A 23362-nucleotide genomic window follows, 5' to 3' on the forward strand; every position below is an offset into this window, starting at 1 on the left:
GGAGGATCCCATGCATATTTAACAGCTGAGCATTCCGGCTGATCATAGTTTGCAAATGTATTAGTGGCAGAAACATACATTGGGTTATTTAGCAGGTGATTGGCCGATTTCTTATTCCTAAGGATCTCCAGTACCTGTAGCAAGTGTTGAACTGTAGTGTATGCAAATTTCCTTTGCTGCACGAATAAATTGATCTGTTCAATACTCTGTAATATATCTTCATAATCATATTCAGATAATTCATTTAAACAAGAACTTTTATTTTCCCTGGCTAGCAAAGTTCATTAGTAGTTTCATAGGTCCATTTGACTCCCCTGAATGGTGACTGAATTTCATTATCTGCTACTGGCGGAGTCTCATTACAGATCTGATGCGCAGTCGCCAAGGGCAACGACTCTGCTGATTGTAACGCTTTTCTTTTGGAGCGTTTACGTTTGGCTTTAGACCCTACTGCCTTAGCAGAAGAAAAGTTATCAGAACAATTATCTGCTTGCTGATTATTTTTGTAGGCAGTAGAAGGAGCAGCTGATTGACAAGCTGCCAGGAGCTTATCAAAAGGGCTAGGCAAATCGGTTTTGCGCAGCCAGTTATGGATCACAAACGCTAGAAATTCCAGTGGTCTCTCTTTTAAATTGGTATGATCCAAGACATCGTAGGCCCACTGAAACAATCTTCCCTTAAATAAAACATAAACTAGCTGGGGGGCCCACGTTGAAACAGGAGTAGCCTGGAGCTCGGGATTGGCCAGGAACCTGGTACATTCAGAAAAAAACTCATTTTCTGTTTCAGAATTGAGTTTTTCAAATTTCTTAAAGGAACAGGAACCATAACAAACAGTGTCATTTTTGCTGGGAACCCCCCCACAATGGGGATTGGTAATGGGGCTACCATAATGTTAAGCTTGGAGGTGTAATCTCCACAGTCAGCATACAACACATAAGCTGACGTGAAGGAGGTACACACACCAGCACAAGGGATCAGGATATCCCCAGTTTAGTGGAGGAGAGGACTGACTCCAATAGGAGATTGTGGTGCACAGAGCCGGTGCAGATCCGAACAGCCACAAACAACACTTTCGTAATAACGTCTCAGCGCAAAGTAGCGCTGAGCGCATAAACCAGGACTGAGGAGATCAGGACAGGTAGACAGAATGAACGCTTGCTAGCTAGCGACTACTTAGCGACAGCAAGCGTCCAAAACCAGACAGACTGGAATGAGGCAGCCAATGCGTTGCGGCGATGGCGTGCCTCACAAAGACAGGACAGGAAAGACAGGAAATAGCAGGATCAAGATAGATGAACGTAACACAGATAAATACACAATAAGTATGTTTCCTAGCGTATTACAATTACAGCTATCAATGAAACTATTTGTAACGTCTGACTAACATATGTATATATCGGCAATGAACCGATATATGACATAAGCAGGAACGCTGACTAGGACTGGAGTAATGCAGGGAACAGGACTCAGAAGGATTCGCTATCTCTTCGCAGAGATGAACGCAATCCACAAACGGTAACAGAACAGGATTCAGAAGGATTCGTTATCTCTACGCAGAGATGAACGCAATCCACAAACAGGACCAGGAACAGGATAACTAGCTCAGCACGGGTGCTCACGGTACGCGCAAACTACCAAAACGTGCTGGAACGCTGACTAACGGAACACAGGTTATAAACAGTTCGTGTACGTATATATCAGCGACACTGATGTATCAACGTAACACGAATACAAGGAAAATAATAAACGTGCAAGTATGCGTATATATTGGCGATGAACCAATATATGACACAAGACAAGCAAAGTAACAACTACTAGAACAAGAGCAGAACTAGGAGGACTCGCTGACCCCTTCGCAGGAGTCAGCGCAGTCCACACGGACTAGGAACGAGGTGGGGCACGGGCAGAGTAACAGACTGAATCTGAGACTATGGTAGCCCATGAGACATTGCAGGAAGCAGTTCTTTATACTGAGGTCATCCAATGGGAGCAGACCTGCAGATTCCCACACAAGTGAATGGTAATTAATCACAGGCTGATAGCAGGAAAAGGCAGACCATGATATGCAGCCTGCAGGAAAGGGACTGCCCCTCCACTGCAGCAGACAATGTTTGTTTACACAAGAGCATGTTAAACTGTCATTAATTTCAGAGTGACTGCAGATGGAATCAGCAACTAGTTTAAGGGGAAACCAAACTATGCAAGAAAATGCATGTAATGACATCAGAACTGCTTGGGTTACAATACCACTGCAGCCAGCAGTAAACGCTGCAGACATGATCATAACAACTATCTTCCTCAACCATCTTACCTCAACTGAAATGAATACAGACATAAAGACATACCTCCCAACTTTTTGAGATGAGAAGGCAGCACACCCTAAGACACGCCCCTGCCACACCCCTGATCCTCCCCCTACTACACACCACTCGTCAGAATCAGAATCAGAATAATTTATTTCGCCAAGTGCAACAATGTCGCACCCGGAATTTTTTGTGGTTCACACGGCAGAAAAAGGTGTTGTACAGATAAGGGGCATTCCAGAGCGAGATATAAACAAACATAAATAACAACATGATTACAGCATGGCAGGCATAAACATAACTAAGGGGATTACAGCATACAATGTGGAGTGCAAAACAAAACAAGGGGATTCCATTATTGAGCAACAGTGCACCGTCAGTGCAGGCTAGGGAGGGGCTAGGGGGGCTTTGCTAGGGTGGTAGTTCGAGTTCAGCACTAGGACAGCTTTCAAGTGCCTGGTGGTCTTGGTGAGGATCGATCTGTATCAGCGTCCCAAGGGCAGGCGGTCAAAGTATCGACTGCCAGGGTGGGTGGGGTCGTCCAGTATTTTGTTTGCTCTAGACCACAGCCTGGAGGTGTGTAGGAGATCTAGGGGTGGTAGAGGAGACCCAATGATCCTCTCGGCAGCATTGATTACTCTCTGGAGCTTAAGTCTGTCGCTCGCCGTGGCGCCTGCGTATCAAACGACAATGAAGGAGCAGAGAATAGACTCCACGGTTGCGGTGTAGAAGGTGATCATTAGTTCCCGCGGCATCCCAAATTTCCTCAGCTGCCTCAGGAAGAACAGTCTCTGCTGGGCCTTCTTCTGGGCCTTGGAGGTGTTTTCCGCCCACCTTAAGTCGTCTGTGATGGTGGCACCCAGGTAACGAACACTCGGCTCCCTGGAGACGTCGATGCCCTCGATGGAGACAGGTTTGAGTGAATGGGGGCGTCTTCTGAAGTCCACTATTAGTTCTACTGTTTTTGTTGCGTTGAGTACAAGATGATTGTCTTTGCACCACCTGCAGATGCGTTCGATCTCGTCCTGGTACGCGTGTGTCATCTGCGAATTTTATGACCTTGACAGAGTCCGCGGAAGAGGTACACCTTTTGGTGTAGAGGGAAAACAGGATGGGGGACAGTACGCACCCTTGCGGGGCACCCGTGTTTGTGATTCTATCCTGTGAGGAGCAGTTGCCGAGCTTCACTCGTTGTGTCCTGTCTGTGAGGAAGTCCTTGATCCAAGAGCACAGCAAGGGGTCGAGGCCGAGGTGGGCAAGATTGTCGTATAGGATGTCTGGGCATATTGTATTAAAGGCCGAACTGAAGTCAAGGAAAAGGATCCTGGCATAGGTGTTTGGGTTGTCGAGGTGATCAGTGATGTGCGCCAGAATGATGTTGATGGCGTCCTCGATAGATCTGTTTGGCCTGTAGGCAAATTGGAGTGGGTCCAGGAGGGCATCAGTGGAGTGCTTCAGGTGGTGGAGGACCAGCCTTTCCAGGACCTTCATGATGGTGGGGGTGAGTGCTACGGGCCTATAGTTGTTAAGGTCGCCGATCCCTGGCTTCTTGGGAACCGGAATGATTGTGGATTTTTTGAGGCAGGCTGGTACTTTTCCCTCCGCCAGTGATTTGTTAAAGAGCGAGGTGAGGACAGGAGCAAGTTGGGTTGCGCTGGTTCTCAGGCAGTTAGATGACACGCCATCCGGGCCCGAGGCCTTCCTTGGGTTGAGTCTCCGGAGGTGTTTCAGGACATCAGCTTCCTGGACCACAAGAACTGATCCAGGTGTCATCTCTGGTGTGGTTGCTTGTGCCCTAAGTGTGGGGGAATCCCTCTCGAACCGGCAATAGAACTCGTTGAGTTTCTCGGCAAGGTCTATGCTAGGTGCTGTGTGCTGGGGGGGAGGTTTTAGGTTTGTGGCTGCCCTTAGGCCTTTCCAGACTTCCCTCAGGTTGTTAGACTGGAGGTTGAGTCGCAGCTTGTCCGAATAGTTCCGCTTCGCTCCCTTGAGTTCACGGTTTAGGGTGTTCCTTGCCTCTCGAAACTCCTCTGAGGTGCCTGATTTGTGAGCAGTCGCCTTGGCTTTCCGTAGCTGGTGCAGTTTGCTGTTGAACCAGGGCTTGCTGTTTGGTAAGACTTTGAAGCTCTTTGTCGGGATGCATGACTCCTCGCAGAAGCTGATGTAGGAGGTGATGTTCGTGGCCCATTCCTCCAAACAAGGTGATTCCAGGGCTGACCAATCGGTGCATTCGAAGCAGGCTTGAAGTTGTTGCTTCTCCCCCTCTGACCATTTCCTGACAGTTCTCAGGGTGGGTTTAGTGGACCCTAGCTGCCTCTTGTAGGTGGGGATCAGGCGGACAAGGCAGTGATCAGAGTTGCCGAGGGTAGCCCATTGGGTGGCCCTGTAAGCGTCCTTGAGCACGGTGTAGCAGTGGTCAAGGGTGTTCTCCTGCCTGGTGGGACACGTTATATGCTGCCTATAGCGGGGGAGCTCCTGTCGGAGGTTGGCCTTGTTGAAGTCCCCCAGGATGATAAAGAGGGAGTCAGGGAGGGTTGTCTCCCTCTGAGTGATGTAGTCGCATAGTGTGCCAAGGGCACTGGAGATGTTGGCGTCGGGTGGGATATAGACCCCGACCAGGACAAAGGAGGAGAATTCTTTTGGGGAGTACACCGGTCTGCAGTTGACGAGAAGGAGCTCGATGTCTGGTGCGCAGCATTTGAGCAGGGTGGTGGAACTGGTTTACCAAGCTGTGTTGATATAGGGCTCGATTTACAAAACGGTGCTAACTTTAGCACTGGCCCTTAGCACGTCTAAACTCAGTTGAAATGTGAGAAGTAGTGATCGTGCGCAAAGTACCGCGCGCAAAGTGTTGCTCGCGCACTGCACAGAGCGCAGGGCGCTCCGCACGAAGTGCCCACTAAAGCCTATGGGACTTAGCGCGCGCATAGGACTTTGCGCGCGGTACTTAGCGCGTGATCTGATTGAGAAAACCGGTGCTAACCTATTTAGCACCCTGGTTAGCACGCTTAGTAAATCAAGCCCATAGAGGCAGATGCCTCCACCTTTCTCGTCATGAATATCACAAAGAATTAAGAACCAAAAGATGTAGTTTTATCATTCAAACCCCCTCTGTGTCATTTCTTGTACCCCTGTCTCCCCTTTTGATGACAGTGGTTTGTTTTCAAATGTTAAAATTAATAGAGAGTATCATCAGTAGTTTTTCTTTTAGTAGTTTTAATTTTAACATTTGAAAACAAAAAATATATATATAAATATATATATAAAACAATATAAATATATATAAAGTTTAGAGTCAGTTAAATACATTTTTCAGTAAAAAAAATAAATAAATACATATATTTGCATAGATCTGTACATCAGTCCTGAAAGTGGGACAATAAGGAAGAAAGAGGGACAGAGGGACAGGGTAACCAAAGAGGGACAGTTGGGAGCTATGATAAAGACAATACATTAGTACATCCGACAGTGATGACAGGTTTGTGATTATGTTATTTTTAGCAAGTAAAAATGTCTGTAGTTTTCAATAATAGAGACATACTCTGTAGAGGAAATCTTTATATGCTGTCACTGTCACTGGAGGTCATCATGGACAACAAGGAACTCCGCAGATACTCCGTCCGGCTCCAGTGACAGTCTGCGTTATTATCTGACGTTGTTTGGATTGTCAGCTCCCGCGAGTCATACCCTTTCACCTTCTATTTTAGTGGGGTTTCCTGTGAGGGTATTTATAGAACTACCTCAGTGACTTGCATAGTAAATATTATATATGAATACTCACTGTATAGACTATTGCCTTTCCCGGTATTATATCATTGTATATATTATTAATTGAATACTTTGTTCCAATTCAGGTGTGCTTGAAAGTATACATATAGCCAAACAGAAACAGAGCATCCAAATCAGAGTAAAATGCATAAAAAAAAACTTTTAAAAGGGAGGTAGTGGTGGACTTTCCCCCAGGTAGTCGGACGCTCAGTGTCTATACTGAATCTTTATTCAATAAGAAAAAAATGACAATAACTCCATTGTGACATGTTTCGCGGGCATACCGGCTTCCTCAGGCAAAATGAGTGGAGCATCTATTCATCCAAGCAGTAACAGTCTGACGCTTCCAGAGAGGGAGGGGAGCACAGTCGCGATTAGTGATGAACACTAATTGCGCATAATCGTAATTTCACATCGTAATTCACAATTACCATGTGAAATTGTAGTTCAAAATTTCGGGCAAAATCGTAATGAATTTCATTTGTAAACGTAATCACAAATCATAATTTAGCATAATTTTTTTGTGATTTCGTGCTGAATTTAATGGTTAATAGCATAGCCCTTATACATGCTATGCAGTGGCAGTTCCACACTGAGGCTTGCCCAGGCTCAAGCCCCAGCTGACTTATTGTGAGCCCCTCCGAAAGCCCGGCCCCTGACCCCCACAGCGACAGAGCAGGAGAGGAAGCAGCGCTAGAAGGGGGGGGGGCAGCGGGTACAGCGGCTGGGAGGGGGGCCAGAACCCCCCCCCCCCCTCACCTGGGTCCCCACCTTCTGCTTCTCTCCCCCTCCATATAAAGATGGCAAGAAGGCAGGCGGAAAATTACTCGCCAGACTGCTGCGTTCCAAGCCCTGGAGCGCAGCATCACCGTGGCTACAGGCCACAGGTCTCCGCCTCCAATGGCGCCCACTGTGTTTTCTGATCTATACTGGGGTAACTATACTAGCTACACTGGGGGCAACTATATTAGCTATACTGGGGCAACTATACTACCTATACTGGGGCAACTATACTAGCTACCCACCTATACCTAACATTACCTGACATGGTGCACTTAGTATGCCACACTCGCTCTTAACCACTTAAGCTCTCAGTCGTTTTCACTTTATGTATCCGAGCAATGTTCACCTCCCATTCATTCACCTATAACTTTATCACTACTTATCACAATGAACTGATCTATATCTTGTTTTTTTCTGCCACCAATTAGGCTTTCTTTGGGGGGTACTTTGCTAAGAGCTACCTTACTGTAAATGCATTTTAACAGTAAGAATAAGAAAAAAACGGAAAAAATGTATTATTTCTCAGTTTTCGGCCATTACAGTTTTAAAATAATACATGCCTCCATAATTAAAACCAACGTATTGTAATTGCCCATTTGTCACGGTTATTTCACGGTTTAAATTATGTCCCTATCACAATGTATGGCGACAATATTTTATTTGGAAATAAAAGAGCATTTTTCCGTTTTGCATGCATCACTATTTACAAGCTTATAGAAAAAATAAAATATAGAAATATTTCATCTTTACATAGATATTTAAATAGCCCTTAGGTAAATATTTATGTGTTGTTGTTTTTTTTATTGTAATTTTTTTTTTTTTTTATTAAACATTTTATGTGGGTATTTTTAGGAGGGTGGGAAGTAAATCGTGTTTTATTTAGGGAAATATTTATGTAGTGTAATTTTTTTTAACTTTTAGATGTAGTTTTACTCTTTGGCCACAAGATGGCAACCTTGAGTTTGTTTACATGACGTCACTCTAAGCGTACAATGTACGCTTAGAGGGAGATAGAGTCAGAAAAAGCAAAGTTTCCGAGAGAAGCTGTCGCTTCAGTGATCAGTGATCGGGCACCATAGCCCGATTCATTGATTCCTGGGCTAACGAATCCGTGGCTGGGAGTGCGCGTGTACGCGCGCAATCAGCTGCGGGAGCGCGCCTGTCCTCCTTGACGTTTTTATACGTCAAGGAGGACAAAGTGGTTAAAAATGCATTTTTCTGAATTTAAAATTTTTTTCCTTTTGTATTTTTAAAATCATTTTTCTCAAACAAGGCAAGTTCTTTTTGAAAAAAAATCAACATTAATTATATTAATATAGGTTGCACTTTTGGTGACGATAGCATGTATGATTGAAGGGGCTTTGCTATTAACCCCTAAAGTCGGCACGAAATTACGTGAAAATTATGCGAAATTACGTGAAAATTATGCAAAAGTACACAAAATTATGAATGGTTTACACAAAATTAGTTGAATGTCCAAATCGTATTTACGTATGGCCATAATTGCGAACACAAATTTTGCCTATTCATAATTACCACATTACGATCATCACTAGACATGATCAATATTCAACATTAATGCCGGATATTGTAAAAAGGCTCCCAAAGCAGGAATGGAGGAGCGTAGGAAGATTGGGTAAGCCTCAGAACTATCCAGAGTCTTTCCTCTATTGAGGTGAGTATCTAACTTTTTTTTTGTCTGGCTTCAGGTACCCTTTAAATAAAAGTGACAGTCCTCAGTAAATTTCCGGAGTGGCTTGCAGACCTGGTCAGCATGGCTTTGGGATGTCAGTGCTGGAGCAGACACACTAGAGCTGCTATAACAAAGGGATTTGTGTTGCCCAAAGTATGCGGAGTGTAACCCAAGCCTAACAAGTGTGTCTCTTCCTCCCCTTTCATTAGAGTGGGTGAAGTCGGCATTCATCCGCGGTGTCGTCCTGTCTTCTGCGTCTTTCCTGTTGGCTGCCGGCTGTCTCACTCAGGATCACAGCGTAAACTGCCCATTGTCTGAATCGCTATCATCACCACCGCGCCGCCTGCAGATACTCACCTCACTTATTGACGTTTCTCTTGGCTAATCATCAACCTCAATCCAAATTCAAGGTAGATGTTAAAGGGGAACTCCAGGATATGCTTAATAAAGGAGTCTAACATACAAACAGTGAAAAGTCCACGGGCCTCAACTAATGACACTGTATCACGAGGAGTCACAGATTAAGGTGGGAGGTACATCAAGCCTCCAAACAACTAAAGTCCATACACATGCAATCCAATCCAGACTCGACTCTTCAGAACCATTTGTGGAATTTATTTGCAATAAATAGCGGTTATACAGCAACAAACAAGCACAACGTTTCGGGCTGTCTGCACTTAAAGAGAACCAGAGATGAAGCACCCTCTTGTATTTTACCTTATAAATCAGTGGAAACATGACAGTAAACACCTAATCTGCTCTTTGTTTCATTGTTCTCTGTTTGATCTGACTGTTATCACCTCTGATAAGAATCCCCGACTGAGCACTCAGTCTAGCTTTGCTACGGAAAGATTATAGCTGAGTCTGTCTTCTCTGGTGTAATTTCAAGCCCAAGCCTGCCCCCTTGTGGCTCTGCTATAATGACTCAGCTATAATTATTCCCTGCAAAGTCAGACTGAATGCTCAGTCCAGGATTCTTATCACAGCTGGTAACAGACACTTTTAGCAGTGAGGATGAAACGGAGAGCAGGGTAGGTGTTTTCTCTAATGTTCCCACTGATATATATGCTAAAATACATGAGGGTGCTTTGTTTCTGGTTCCCTTTAAAGGGATACTGTAGGGGGGTCAGGGGAAAATGAGTTGAAGTTACCCGGGGCTTCTAATGGTCCCCCACAGACATGCTGTGCCCGCGCAGCTACTCCCCAATGCTCTGGCCCCGCCTCTGGTTCACTTCTGGAATTTCAGACTTTAAAGTCTGAAAACCACTGCGCCAGCATTGCCGTGTCCTCGCTACCGCTGATGGCACCAGGAGCGTACTGCGCAGGCCCAGTATGGTCTGTGCCTGCGCCGTGCGCTCCTGGTGACATCAGGGGAAACGAGGACATGGCAACGCAGGCGCAGTGGTTTTCAGACTTTAAAGTCTGAAATTCCAGAAGTGAACCGGAGGCGGGGCCGGAGCATCGGTAAGTGGCTGCACAGGCACAGCATGTCTGTGGGGGACCATTAGAAGCCCCGGGTAACTTCAACTAATTTTCCCCCGACCTCCCTACAGTATCCCTTTAAGTGCATATAAATTTACATAAACTTGTAAGAATTTGCATTTCTTTGATCATGTTATTCAATTGCCTAGTACACACTTGAATGTGTTTTCTGCATGCAGATAAAAACAGACAGCAGTGAAGCACTGCACACATTTTCTCTTTCAATTACATTATTAGCTTCTGTGATAAACGTGCATGTTTTCACACATACAGACATGCATGGTGTGCAGAAAACACATAAAGAAAACCGACAGATGAGTATGCTTCCAGCCTCAGCTTATTACACTTACTCTGTCTATCTCTGATGGAGCAGAACTAGCTCTGCAGACTTCTCCTGCATCATTACAGTACACAGCACTTGGGGAGAGGGGGGAGAGGGTGGAGAGGCTGGAGGCAGGTCGCTGTACATAAGACCTTGCTGCACACTGAATAGGGACTGCCTACAAATCTTTGTCTACAAAACGTTGTATGATTCCTTATCAGTGGCTGAGCAGATGCAGTCATTAGAACAATTGTACAGAGAGCAAAAAGATTTTTGCGTAGTTAGTTGTCAGTCTCTCAGGACAGGGAACAGAAACTTCTCCCCCCACTGGGTCCCCTGTGGCTTCTGGGCCCCCTTGCGGATGCATCCCTTACAGGGTCTATTGGGTTTAAAACTTCTGGAGCTCAAAACTTTTGGGCTTGATTCACTAAACCATGATAACTCATATCACGGCTGCGCTAGCGTTTTTACGCGCAAATTCTTAGGGGTTTATTTTTTGGGGTTTGCCGTTGGACATGTTCTCTGTGTAGTGTATGTACCGTACACTTTAGGGGAAGCCAATTAGCTTATCTGTATGTATTTGGGATGTTGGAGGAAACCGGAGAGCCCAGAGGAAACCCATGCAGACACAGGGAGAACACAGGGGCATAAACAATAGACCCTGCAAGGGATGCAGCTGCAGGGGAGCCCAAAAGCCCCAGGGGGCCCTGTCCTGAGAGACTGACAACTAAGGGCAAGGAGAGATAAAACTTTCTGCTCTCTGCACAATTGTTCTGATGACTGCATCTGCTCAGCCACTGTTCAGTGGGGGCCCCATCCAAACTTTCGCAGGGGGGGGGGCAGTGATTTCTAGTTATGCCCCTGGGAGAATATACAAACTCCGTGCAGATAGTGCCCAGCTGGGATTTGAACCAGGATCCCATAACTGCAAGGCGAGAGTGCTATTCACTACAGCACTGTGTAGCATAATATGTAGTGTTTTACACTGGGGGGCCTATGATGGCTCATTTTTTAGAGGGTGGGAAACATGAATTATTATTATTATTGATTTATAAAGCGCCAACATATTCCGTGTCGCTGTACAAAGTAAGAACAACAAACAAAGGGTACATAATAATACAGACAATGGTATAGACCAATATACAAAATTGGTAACAAAATACAGAATCGATACAAAATACAGAACTGGTAATTACAGTGACAACAAGTAGCACGATGAATAAAATGTACAACAAATTCCAAGACACAAAAGGGGACAAGAGCCCTGCCCTTGTGAGCTTACAATCTAAAGGAATAGGTGGAAACAAGAGGTGGGGTAGCATACAATAAACACACCTAGAGGCAGTGTGTTTTTAGGATATCTACCAGGACTGCAACTTGGCTTTAGGACAAAGGGAGAATGGCCTAAGGTAGAGCATATGCTTGTCGGAAAAGGAGAGTTTTGAGGGAGTGTTTAAAGTGACACTGAAGCGAAAAACAGCTTATGATACAATACATTGTATGTGTAGTACGGAAAATTAATAGTACATTAGTAACAAAGAAATTAGTCTAATGTTTTTTATTTTCAGTTATATAGCTTTTTTGTTATAACATTGCATCATTCTCTAATATTTGCAGTTTACACATTACACTCAGAATTTTAAACTATGAAACAGCAGAGGTAATGACCCTTTGAACTTCTCTGCAGTAAAATCTTATCTGCAGTTGCCTTTCACTGTTTCTTTGATGTATAAGTGCTTCAGAAAATAGCACTGCTCTGTGACTAAATTAGTCGGAGAGCTCAGAGAAGCTCCTTTGCATAGAAAACAAGTGACATTTCTTAACTTTTCCTGTACTGGAAGCAATATGAGACTCATACCTTTGCTGCTAATGTTTTATTTCTTAGCTGTTCTACACATACAATTCATTATATCATATGGGTTTTTTTTTCACTTTAGCTTCCTTTTTAAAGATCTCAAAGGTTGGAGAGTGACGGATGTGTTGTGGAATTGTTGGCAATAGTTGACAATTCAGTTGCAGGGAGCGCGTGCAGAGACTACATAGTGCTAAGCTGTTTGAGCCAGATTTACCGGGGGAGAATGTATGGCCGAAGCCCAGGTTCAGCAGACCCTAGAATCCCGCATTAGAGGAACAGCACGACATTCCTGTCATCATGCTGCCAGTTGGCATCGTGCTCTGCAAAGTCTCAAGGTTGGCAACACAAAAAAATTGCCAGTTAAAGTACTTACAGTTACTCTATAAAAGAAAATAAAGCACTTAGAACTTTCTGTCATGTTTCTGCCCAGCGCTATAATTGCTGCAGATCTTCAGGCGCAGTGCTCCGAGCCTTGCCAATGACACAAGTTGTGTTTGAAGTTGGATCGGGCAGACGCAGCTGCTTGTCTTGTCAGCAGAATCGGAGTCATGTTCTCCCACATGTCGACAGTTCGGAATCCTGTGAGAAAAAAACACTGCAAAAGAAACAACATACCCAGATTTCGGGCCTAATTTAAACAGGACATGAAGGATGGGAGAACAAGCAACGGCAAACGTGTCATTTACAAAGAATCCCACCAAGACAGCGCACAACTCGTAGCCAATAAAATTTCCTGTCTGGGACGCCAGACTCCGGCCTTGTAAATAGACTTTGCAGCAGTCAGCAACTATAGGCTGCAGAAGCAGCAGGCCTGGAGCTGGTACTAATTTAGTCCTCCGCCTGTCAGGAACGCTGTGAGGAGAATGAGGTTGCATGTTAGTAGTTTGTATGTCTAATATGGATCAGATTTTACTCCTTTGAAAGTAAAGTAATAGCTCTTTTGAGTAATTTTTCTGTTCCGATGTGCTGAAAGAGCATAGTTGCTTATGGGGGCTTGGGAGTTCTCCAACAGGCCTCTGTTTGTGACAGTTAGACTTGGTTCACACTGCAACAGTCCCAGTTGGAGTTGCACCATATCCAGGCCCGAAGTTACATAACAGGAGCCCATAGGTACAGATGTCCTGGCACCTTAGACTTACACCCTCCATGATCCTACAAACCCCACACCAAACTGCACCGCAAGTCTGCTGGCTGTCCCAGCTGTCACTTTTCCCTTACTTCCCTTGCCTGTCATAGGTAGCTACAGGTGTCCCTTAGCATTCGATAGCCAGAGGTACCCTTAATATTGAGTAGTCGAGGTGCCTCCGACTGAATGGAGATCTAATCAGTAGAATGCCAAAAGCGGGGTAAGTAACTTCTCATTTACACTGCGCTGAGGACTCTGCATAGGGAAGGAGGGAGGCATTCAAGGAGCAGAGTGAGTCACCTTTCCACTATCAGGTGCCTGTAGGCACATTCCTACAGTGCCTTATGGTAAATCCTGCTCTGATCCATATCCATATTGTATAGATTAATTGTACTGCTCTGGCATCCATAGCAGGGTCCACTGCCACTCCTAAAGGCTATTTGTGACATCTATTGGATGAATGGCAACACAGCTGGGCCCTCATCCGATTCACTTTTGCTCCTAAGTTTTCTCCAAGTTGATATTGCCACACCTTATCAATAAAATGTATTTTAAGCCACCAGCAAGCATCAGCAAATGTCTTTTAAGCCACCAGCAAGCAAGAAGAAAAATGTGGACAGTACTTTTTTTAGGCACTTTTTGGCACTTTTTAAATTGCAGAGTGCAGAAAAGTTGTTTTGAATAGAAAATGAAACATTATCTCATAGGAGAAAACTTAGGAGAAAAAGTGAACGGAATGAGGGCCCAGAGTAGTGTTGGGCGAACAGTGTTCGCCACTGTTCGGGTTCTGCAGAACATCACCCTGTTCGGGTGATGTTCGAGTTCGGCCGAACACCTGACGGTGCTCGGCCAAACCGTTCGGCCACATGGCCGAACTAAGAGCGCATGGCCGAACGTTCCCCGAACGTTCGGCTAGCGCTGTGATTGGCCGAACGGGTCACGTGGTTCGGGCCCGAACGCGCTCTGATTGGCCGAACGGTCACGTGGTTCGGGTAAATAAATACCCGAACCACGTCATATCTCCGCCATTTGTCTGTGGGTTTAGCTTTGGGTAGGCAGGCAGGGTAGTTCGCTCTCCAGCCACGCTAGCCAGGGTCCCCCCCAGTCATTGTGTGTCGCTGCTGGGAACAGTAGTACACCGCTCGCTCAGCCACACTATATATAGCATTGTTTACTGCCACTGTGTACCTCGCTCAGCCACGCTATATATATAGCATTGTGTTTTCTGACACTCTGTGTACACGGCTTAGGCTAGCCTGACTAATATAGCATTGTGTGTACTGCCACTGTGCACCTCGCTCAGCCACGCTATATATAGCATTGTGTGTACTGCCACTGTGCACCTCGCTCAGCCACGCTATATATAGCATTGTGTGTACTGCCACTGTGCACCTCGCTCAGCCACGCTATATATAGCATTGTGTGTACTGCCACTGTGCACCTCGCTCAGCCACGCTATATATAGCATTGTGTGTACTGCCACTGTGCACCTCGCTCAGCCACGCTATATATAGCATTGTGTGTACTGCCACTGTGCACCTCGCTCAGCCACGCTATATATATAGCATTGTGTTTTCTGACACTCTGTGTACACGGCTTAGGCTAGCCTGACTAATATAGCATTGTGTGTACTGCCACTGTGCACCTCGCTCAGCCACGCTATATATAGCATTGTGTGTACTGCCACTGTGCACCTCGCTCAGCCACGCTATATATAGCATTGTGTGTACTGCCACTGTGCACCTCGCTCAGCCACGCTATATATATAGCATTGTGTTTTCTGACACTCTGTGTACACGGCTTAGGCTAGCCTGACTAATATAGCATTGTGTGTACTGCCACTGTGCACCTCGCTCAGCCACGCTATATATAGCATTGTGTGTACTGCCACTGTGCACCTCGCTCAGCCACGCTATATATAGCATTGTGTGTACTGCCACTGTGCACCTCGCTCAGCCACGCTATATATAGCATTGTGTTTACTGCCACTCTGTGTACACCGCTCAGCCAGACTATATGCCGTTGTTTACTGACACTCTGTGTACACCGCTCAGCCAGACTATATACCATTGTTTACTGACACTCTGTGTACACGGCTCAGCCTGACTATAAAGCATTGTGTGTACTGCCACTGTGCACCTCGCTCAGCCACGCTATATATATAGCATTGTGTTTTCTGACACTCTGTGTACACGGCTTAGAATGACTAATATAGCATTGTGTGTACTGCCACTGTGCACCTCGCTCAGCCACGCTATATATAGCATTGTGTGTACTGCCACTGTGCACCTCGCTCAGCCACGCTATATATAGCATTGTGTGTACTGCCACTGTGCACCTCGCTCAGCCACGCTATATATATATAGCATTGTGTTTTCTGACACTCTGTGTACACGGCTTAGCCTGACTAATATAGCATTGTGTGTACTGCCACTGTGCACCTCGCTCAGCCACGCTATATATAGCATTGTGTTTTCTGACACTCTGTGTACACGGCTTAGCCTGACTAATATAGCATTGTGTGTACTGCCACTGTGCACCTCGCTCAGCCACGCTATATATAGCATTGTGTTTTCTGACACTCTGTGTACACGGCTTAGCCTGGCTCTATAGCATTGTGTGTACTGCCACTGTGCACCTCGCTCAGCCACGCTATATATAGCATTGTGTTTACTGCCACTCTGTGTACACCGCTCAGCCAGACTATATACCATTGTTTACTGACACTCTGTGTACACGGCTCAGCCTGACTATAAAGCATTGTGTGTACTGCCACTGTGCACCTCGCTCAGCCACGCTATATATAGCATTGTGTTTAATGACACTCTGTGTACACGGCTTAGCCAGACTATATAGCATTGTGTGTACTGCCACTCTGTGTACACCGCTCAGCCAGACTATATAGCATTGTGTTTACTTCCACTCTGTGTCTGCTGGGCCTGGGAACAGTAGTACACCGCTCACCCGCCACTGTATAGCATTGTGCTCTGTGTCGCTGCTGGAAATAGTGGTACTGTATAGCATTTCTGTACTGCCACTGTACTGCTGCCAGTCAGCGTGTACTGTAAGGATAAGTGAAATGAGGAAGAAATCCGGTGAAAGAGGAAGGGGCAAGGGAAGAGGTGTTTCCCCTGACGGTTCACGTACAGGCCACAGGGGAGCACCCAAGAAAACCCACTCAATACCGCCCATGTTGTCCAGGACAACAACCCTCACAAATCCAAAAGAACAGGACCAGATAATTACTTGGATGACCTCTCAAGCGTCCAGCAGTGGGTTAAGCAGCACCAGCACATCACGCACGAGGTCCGAGTCCTCAGCCAGTTACAAGGAGCCAGTGGGCACAAAGCTGACACAACCGGCAGCGACACCACGCACACAACTGCCAGATAACCAGTCCTATGAATTACCTCAGGACACAATGGGGTATTCGCAGGAGCTATTCCCAGCCCAACAAACTTCCCCTTTGAAAGGTCAATGGAGGAACAGCCAGAAATGTTGTGCCCGGATTCACAACCATTAACTGTGGGAAATGCACCGCGCACTGAAATACAAGGCGAGTCGAGGAGGACTCGGAAACCCAAATCCCAGAGCAAGTTGGGCAGGAGGGGTTGCAATTGCAGGAGGTCGGCCGACAAGATCTGGAAGACGACGTTGGAGTGAGCTGCGCAGAGGTTGTTCTGGGGAGCTCTACTCCACGGCGGCGGCCCCCCACAATGACATATGACGAGTTTGAGGAGATGGAAGAGGAGGGTATGGACAATGTGGACAGAGACCCAGATTTTATTTGTGAACGAGAACATCGCCGTCGTAGCAGCAGCACAGATGAGTCTGTTGAAGAACCCACTGCTGCACGAGTTCGCCTTGTGCCACAAGGTAGGCGGCGCGCAATTTCAGGCACCACAAGCGTGGAAGTTAGAGTGAGAGGCAAAAGAGGAGGAAACAGAAATCGCCAGCAAGGAGGCAGGTGCTCCAAAGTCTGGGCTTTCTTTGAAGACTGCACTGAGGATGTTACCATGGCGATTTGCAAGGTGTGCAAGACTCGCCTGAGCAGGGGGAAAAGTATTAACAACCTCTCCACCACCAGCATGAGCCGCCACATGCTATCCAAACATCCCACTCTGTGGGCAAACGCGGCAGGACAGGGTACCAGCAACACTGCCTCCCTTGGGTTCACCAGACTCACCACCAGACCCGCCTCAGCAGCAGCAGTAGCCCAGCCATTGCGTGGTTCACAACATTCACAAACATCAGACGACGCTGACACTGTCACTTTCCGGAGTAGTGCTCTTGAGGTCTCCCAGTGTTCATCAAACACAACAACCAACAGCCTTTCCGTGTGCAGCGCTACGGTTCCGTTGTCTGTGTCGGAGATGTTTGAGCGCAAGAGGAAATTGCCAGCAAATGACCCCCGGGCCGTGGCAGTAACAGCCAGCATAGCCAAGCTTCTGGCCTGCGAAATGCTGCCATATCGAGTGGTGGAGACAAACAGCTTCAAGGGCATGATGTCAGTGGCCATCCCACGTTACGTGGTTCCCAGCCGCTACCACTTTGCGCGCTCTGCAGTGCCTGAGTTGCATGAGCACGTGGTCAGCAAAATAACCCGAAGCTTGAAGAATGCCGTTGCCTGCAAGGTTCACCTCACCACTGACACTTGGACGAGTGCGTTCGGCCAGGGTCGATACATCTCCCTTACCGCGCACTGGGTGAACCTTGTGGAGCCTGGCAGCGATTCCTCACCTGCTACGGCGCGGGTGTTGCCCACGCCGCAAACAGCTGCACCGCCGTCCCTCCCACTGGATAACAACAGCAGCACCTACCTCTCTGACTCCTTCTCCTCCAACGCATCTCAAAGCTGTACCTCATCCGGAAACGCTAACCCAGCAGCAGTAGGATCGTGGAAGCAGTGCAGCACAGCTGTTGGCATGCGTCAGCAAGCGTTGCTGAAGCTGATCTGCCTTGGGGATAAGCAGCACACAGGGGAGGAAATTTGGAAGGGAATAAAGGAACAGACGGATTTGTGGCTGGCACCGCTGGACTTGAAACCGGGCATGGTTGTGTGTGATAATGGGAGTAATCTCATTCGCGCTTTAAGGTTGGCTAAGCTGACACACATCCCTTGCCTGGCGCACATGATGAACCTAGTAGTTCAGCGGTTCCTGAGGACATACCCAGGCGTGGCCGATCTTCTGTTGAAGGTGCGTCGAGTGGCCAAACATTGTAGAAATTCCAGTACTGCTTCGGGGGCACTCGCCAAGATGCAGGAGCGCTTCAATCTCCCCCACCATCGCTTGCTGTGTGATGTCCCTACGCGCTGGAATTCTACGCTGCACATGCTAGCACGCTTTTGTGAGCAGAAGAGTGCAGTGGTCCAGTACATGACGGCGCAGTACCGAGGCGCATCCGGCCAGCTGCCAAGCTTCTGTGGATCCGATTGGGCCAACATGTTGGACCTCTGCCAAGTCCTCCAAAATTTTGAGCAATCCACGTTGCTTGTGAGCAGTGACAACTCTTCAGTCAGCATTACCATACCACTGCTGTGTTTACTGAAGAGGTCAATGTTGAAAATCAAGGAAACAGCTGTCATGATGCAACTGGGGGAATCTGAAGGAGAAAACGATCAGCGTGATGGTACCAACATCAGGCCATCCGCCTCAGGGAACGCTGGCCCCAGCAGCTATGACGAAGAAGAGGAGGAGGAACAGCTGGAGTTGGAGCAGGAATTTCATGCCACCACTGACGAGGGCCAGAGCGGTGCACGTTGGACTTCCACAATTCAGCGCGAATGGTCAGCAGAAGCAGACCAGGAGGAAGGTGACGACTATGATGCATCACAACAACTATCACAACGCTCACAAGAGGATGATGAGGATTCTGGTAGGACTCTTGCACACATGGCTCAATTCATGCTAGACTGCATTGAACGCGACCCACGCATTGTGCGCATTCTGGACAACACCAATTACTGGGTTTATACCCTTCTGGATCCATGGTACAAACACAATGTTCCAAAACTGCTTGAAGAAAGAGTCAAAATGGAAGAATACCAGCAGGCCCTTGTGGAGACTTTAGATAGAGAGTGACCAGACGTCCCGGATTGCCCGGGACACGTCCCGGATTCGGGGTCCGCTGTCCCAGGCTTAATGAGGTCCCGGGAAACGTCCCGCTTTCAGCAGCGGGACGTCCCGGCCTCGGGACTCTGGCCACTCTCTCCTCAATGAACTGGCAGCGTCTATAGACGCCGTGCCAGTTCATTGCCCGCAGCCCCGCTCCAGCCTCCTCTTCCGGTGTCTGTTTCCGACACCGGCAGGCGAGCAGGGCTACGGCAAGATGGCTGCCGAAGCCCTGTACTGGAGACCTATTTGTGTCACTAGTACAGGGCTTCGGGCGCCATCTTGCCGTAGCCCTGTCAGCGCGGGAGAGAAGAGCAGGAGGAGGAAGACGGTCCCGGGACGGAGCAGCGCGCCAGAGGCCGGACACTTCTGCCAGGTGAGTAAATGCTTTCTTTTCCAGGTGAAATGTTTGCCCGCATTGTTTCTTTTCCAGGTGAAATGTTTGCCCGCATTGTTTCTTTTCCAGGTGAAATGTTTGCCCGCATTGTTTCTTTTCCAGGTGAAATGTTTGCCCGCATTGTTTCTTTTCCAGGTGAAATGTTTGCCCGCATTGTTTCTTTTCCAGGTGAAATGTTTGCCCGCATTGTTTCTTTTCCAGGTGAAATGTTTGCCTGCATTGTTTCTTTTCCAGGTGAAATGTTTGCCCGCATTGTTTCTTTTCCAGGTGAAATGTTTGCCCGCATTGTTTCTTTTCTGGCGAAATGTTTGCCCGCAGTGCGTTTCTTTTCTGGCGAAATGTTTGCCGCATTGCGTTTCTTTTCTGGTGAAATGTTTGGCCGCAGTGCGTTTCTTTTCTGGTGAAATGTTTGCCCGCAGTGCGTTTATTTTGTACTGACATGTTGCCCGCATTGCGTTTATTTTGTACTGACGTGTTTGCCCGCATTGCATTTATTTTATACTGACATGTTGCCTATTGCGTTTATTTTCTGGTGTCCGGGGTAACTGTTACTGCATTTATTATTTAATGGTCATAGATGGCTATGTTTGCTGCTTTGTGGTTACGGTATACTATTAGCATCACACAGTTTCTGCACACCCATGATACAAAGTCTCGTTTGTCCACATCATGGCGTAAACACTGCTTTCTTATGCCTCGCTGTTACATCATTACCTTAGCTCCGCCCATACAATGTCATGGCCACGCCCATTTTTCGGCGCGGCGCGCTGCGCGCACCGCAGCCCCCCTCCCCCAGTCTTCGCCGCTGCGTGCTCCTCACTCCTTCCCCCCCACACGCCCCCCCCCCCGTCCCAGGTTGGACCCACAAAAATATGGTCACTCTACTTTAGAGAAGAGATTGACATCCTCCCCCTCCTCTAGCCAGTTGTACGCCGACAGACTGACTTCCGCAAACCCAGGACGACCAGGAGGGCAGCAAACAACGCAAGCCGCAGCTAGTGCCCAAAAGGGAACGGTATCGGCAGTGTCCTTGGAGTGGGAAAATTTTCTGACACCCATGCAGCAGCAGCCCACTGAACAGGAAGCGTGCAGATCCACCTCCAACACCGATCGCCTGGAGAAGATGGTCAAGGACTACATGTCAGATGACGTAGCTGTGTCGAACAATCCATCTGCACCCTTCAACTATTGGGTATCGAAGCTAGACACCTGGCACGAACTGGCAATGTACGCAATAGAGGTGCTGGCTTGCCCGGCAGCCAGCGTTATGTCGGAACGCTGTTTCAGTGCTGCCGGAGGCATCGTCACAGATCTGCGTATCCGCCTCTCCACAGAAAATGCAGACCGTCTGACTCAAATTAAAATGAATCAATCCTGGATTGGAAACGACTGCGCAACACTCCAGGACCCCAACCAAGTAACATGACCAATGAACATCTGGGATGGTGTAGCGTTACCGGTCCCTGTTTATTGAACCTCTCATCTGTATTACATTTATGACTGCATGGCGGCAAAAAGCATTGCTGCTATATCCGCACGCTTTTTGTCCTCATGCAAGGCCTGGGTTGTTGTGTCTCACAAAGCGTGGCCTTCTCCTCCTGCGCCTGCTCCTGTTCCATCACGTGTGCTGCTGCTGCTGCTGGGTTAGCGTTGCCGGTCCCTGTTTATTGAACCACTTATCTTTATTACATTTATGACTGCATGGCGGTACCTCATGCAAGGCCTGGGTTGTTGTGTCTCACAAAGCGTGGCCTTCTCCTCCTGCGCCTCCTCCTGTTCCATCACGTCTGCTGCTGCTGGGTTAGCGTTGCCGCGTGGTCCCTGTTTATTGAACCACTTATCTTTATTAAATTTATGACTGCATGGCGGTACAAAGCATGCTATCCGCACGCTTCTTGTCCTCATGCAAGGCCTGGGTTGTTGTGTCTCACAAAGCGTGGCCTTCTCCTCCTGCGCCTCCTCCTGTTCCATCACGTCTGCTGCTGCTGGGTTAGCGTTGCCGCGTGGTCCCTGTTTATTGAACCACTTATCTTTATTAAATTTATGACTGCATGGCGGTACAAAGCATGCTATCCGCACGCTTCTTGTCCTCATGCAAGGCCTGGGTTGTTGTGTCTCACAAAGCGTGGCCTTCTCCTCCTGCGCCTCCTCCTGTTCCATCACGTCTGCTGCTGCTGGGTTAGCGTTGCCGCGTGGTCCCTGTTTATTGAACCACTTATCTTTATTACATTTATGACTGCATGGCGGTACCTCATGCAAGGCCTGGGTTGTTGTGTCTCACAAAGCGTGGCCTTCTCCTCCTGCGCCTCCTCCTGTTCCATCACGTCTGCTGCTGCTGGGTTAGCGTTGCCGCGTGGTCCCTGTTTATTGAACCACTTATCTTTATTAAATTTATGACTGCATGGCGGTACAAAGCATGCTATCCGCACGCTTCTTGTCCTCATGCAAGGCCTGGGTTGTTGTGTCTCACAAAGCGTGGCCTTCTCCTCCTGCGCCTCCTCCTGTTCCATCACGTCTGCTGCTGCTGGGTTAGCGTTGCCGCGTGGTCCCTGTTTATTGAACCACTTATCTTTATTACATTTATGACTGCATGGCGGTACAAAGCATGCTATCCGCACGCTTCTTGTCCTCATGCAAGGCCTGGGTTGTTGTGTCTCACAAAGCGTGGCCTTCTCCTCCTGCGCCTCCTCCTGTTCCATCACGTCTGCTGCTGCTGGGTTAGCGTTGCCGCGTGGTCCCTGTTTATTGAACCACTTATCTTTATTACATTTATGACTGCATGGCGGTACCTCATGCAAGGCCTGGGTTGTTGTGTCTCACAAAGCGTGGCCTTCTCCTCCTGCGCCTGCTCCTGTTCCATCACGTGTGCTGCTGCTGCTGCTGGGTTAGCGTTGCCGGTCCCTGTTTATGGAACCTCTTATCTTTATTACATTTATGACTGCATGGCGGTACAAAGCATGCTATCCGCACGCTTCTTGTCCTCATGCAAGGCCTGGGTTGTTGTGTCTCACAAAGCGTGGCCTTCTCCTCCTGCGCCTCCTCCTGTTCCATCACGTCTGCTGCTGCTGGGTTAGCGTTGCCGTGTGGTCCCTGTTTATTGAACCACTTATCTTTATTAAATTTATGACTGCATGGCGGTACAAAGCATGCTATCCGCACGCTTCTTGTCCTCATGCAAGGCCTGGGTTGTTGTGTCTCACAAAGCGTGGCCTTCTCCTCCTGCGCCACCCTCCTCCTGTTCCATCACGTGTGCTGCTGCTGGGTTAGCGTTACCGGTCCTTTTTCCTGGAACCTCTTATATGTATTACATTTATGACTGCATGCCGACAAAAAGCATGTTACCTGTGCAAAGAAAACAGACATTTCCCGCATTTAAAAGACAGTTTTCCCTTTGAAACTTTAAAATCGATTTTCTCAAAAACTATAACCTCTTTTTGCTAAAAAATTTTTTCCTCTTGTACCCACTCCCAAGGTGCACATACCCTGTAAATTTGGGGTATGTAGCATGTAAGGAGGC

At 47.5% G+C, this 23362-nt stretch overlaps 1 long non-coding RNA gene across 1 annotated transcript in view; it reads left to right on the forward strand.

The window, feature by feature from the left end:
* Nucleotides 1–9060, forward strand: part of LOC137528836 (uncharacterized) — a 167128-nt gene extending 158068 nt beyond the window's left edge. Inside the window, exon 4 of the long non-coding RNA XR_011023480.1 lies at nucleotides 8760–9060. This is a non-coding gene — a long non-coding RNA (uncharacterized lncRNA). The remainder of the gene's footprint in view (nucleotides 1–8759) is intronic.
* The last annotated feature ends 14302 nt before the right edge of the window (nucleotides 9061–23362 follow it).

Source organism: Hyperolius riggenbachi, chromosome 8 (genome assembly GCF_040937935.1).
Source record: "Hyperolius riggenbachi isolate aHypRig1 chromosome 8, aHypRig1.pri, whole genome shotgun sequence".
Classification (NCBI taxonomy): Eukaryota; Metazoa; Chordata; class Amphibia; order Anura; family Hyperoliidae; genus Hyperolius; species Hyperolius riggenbachi.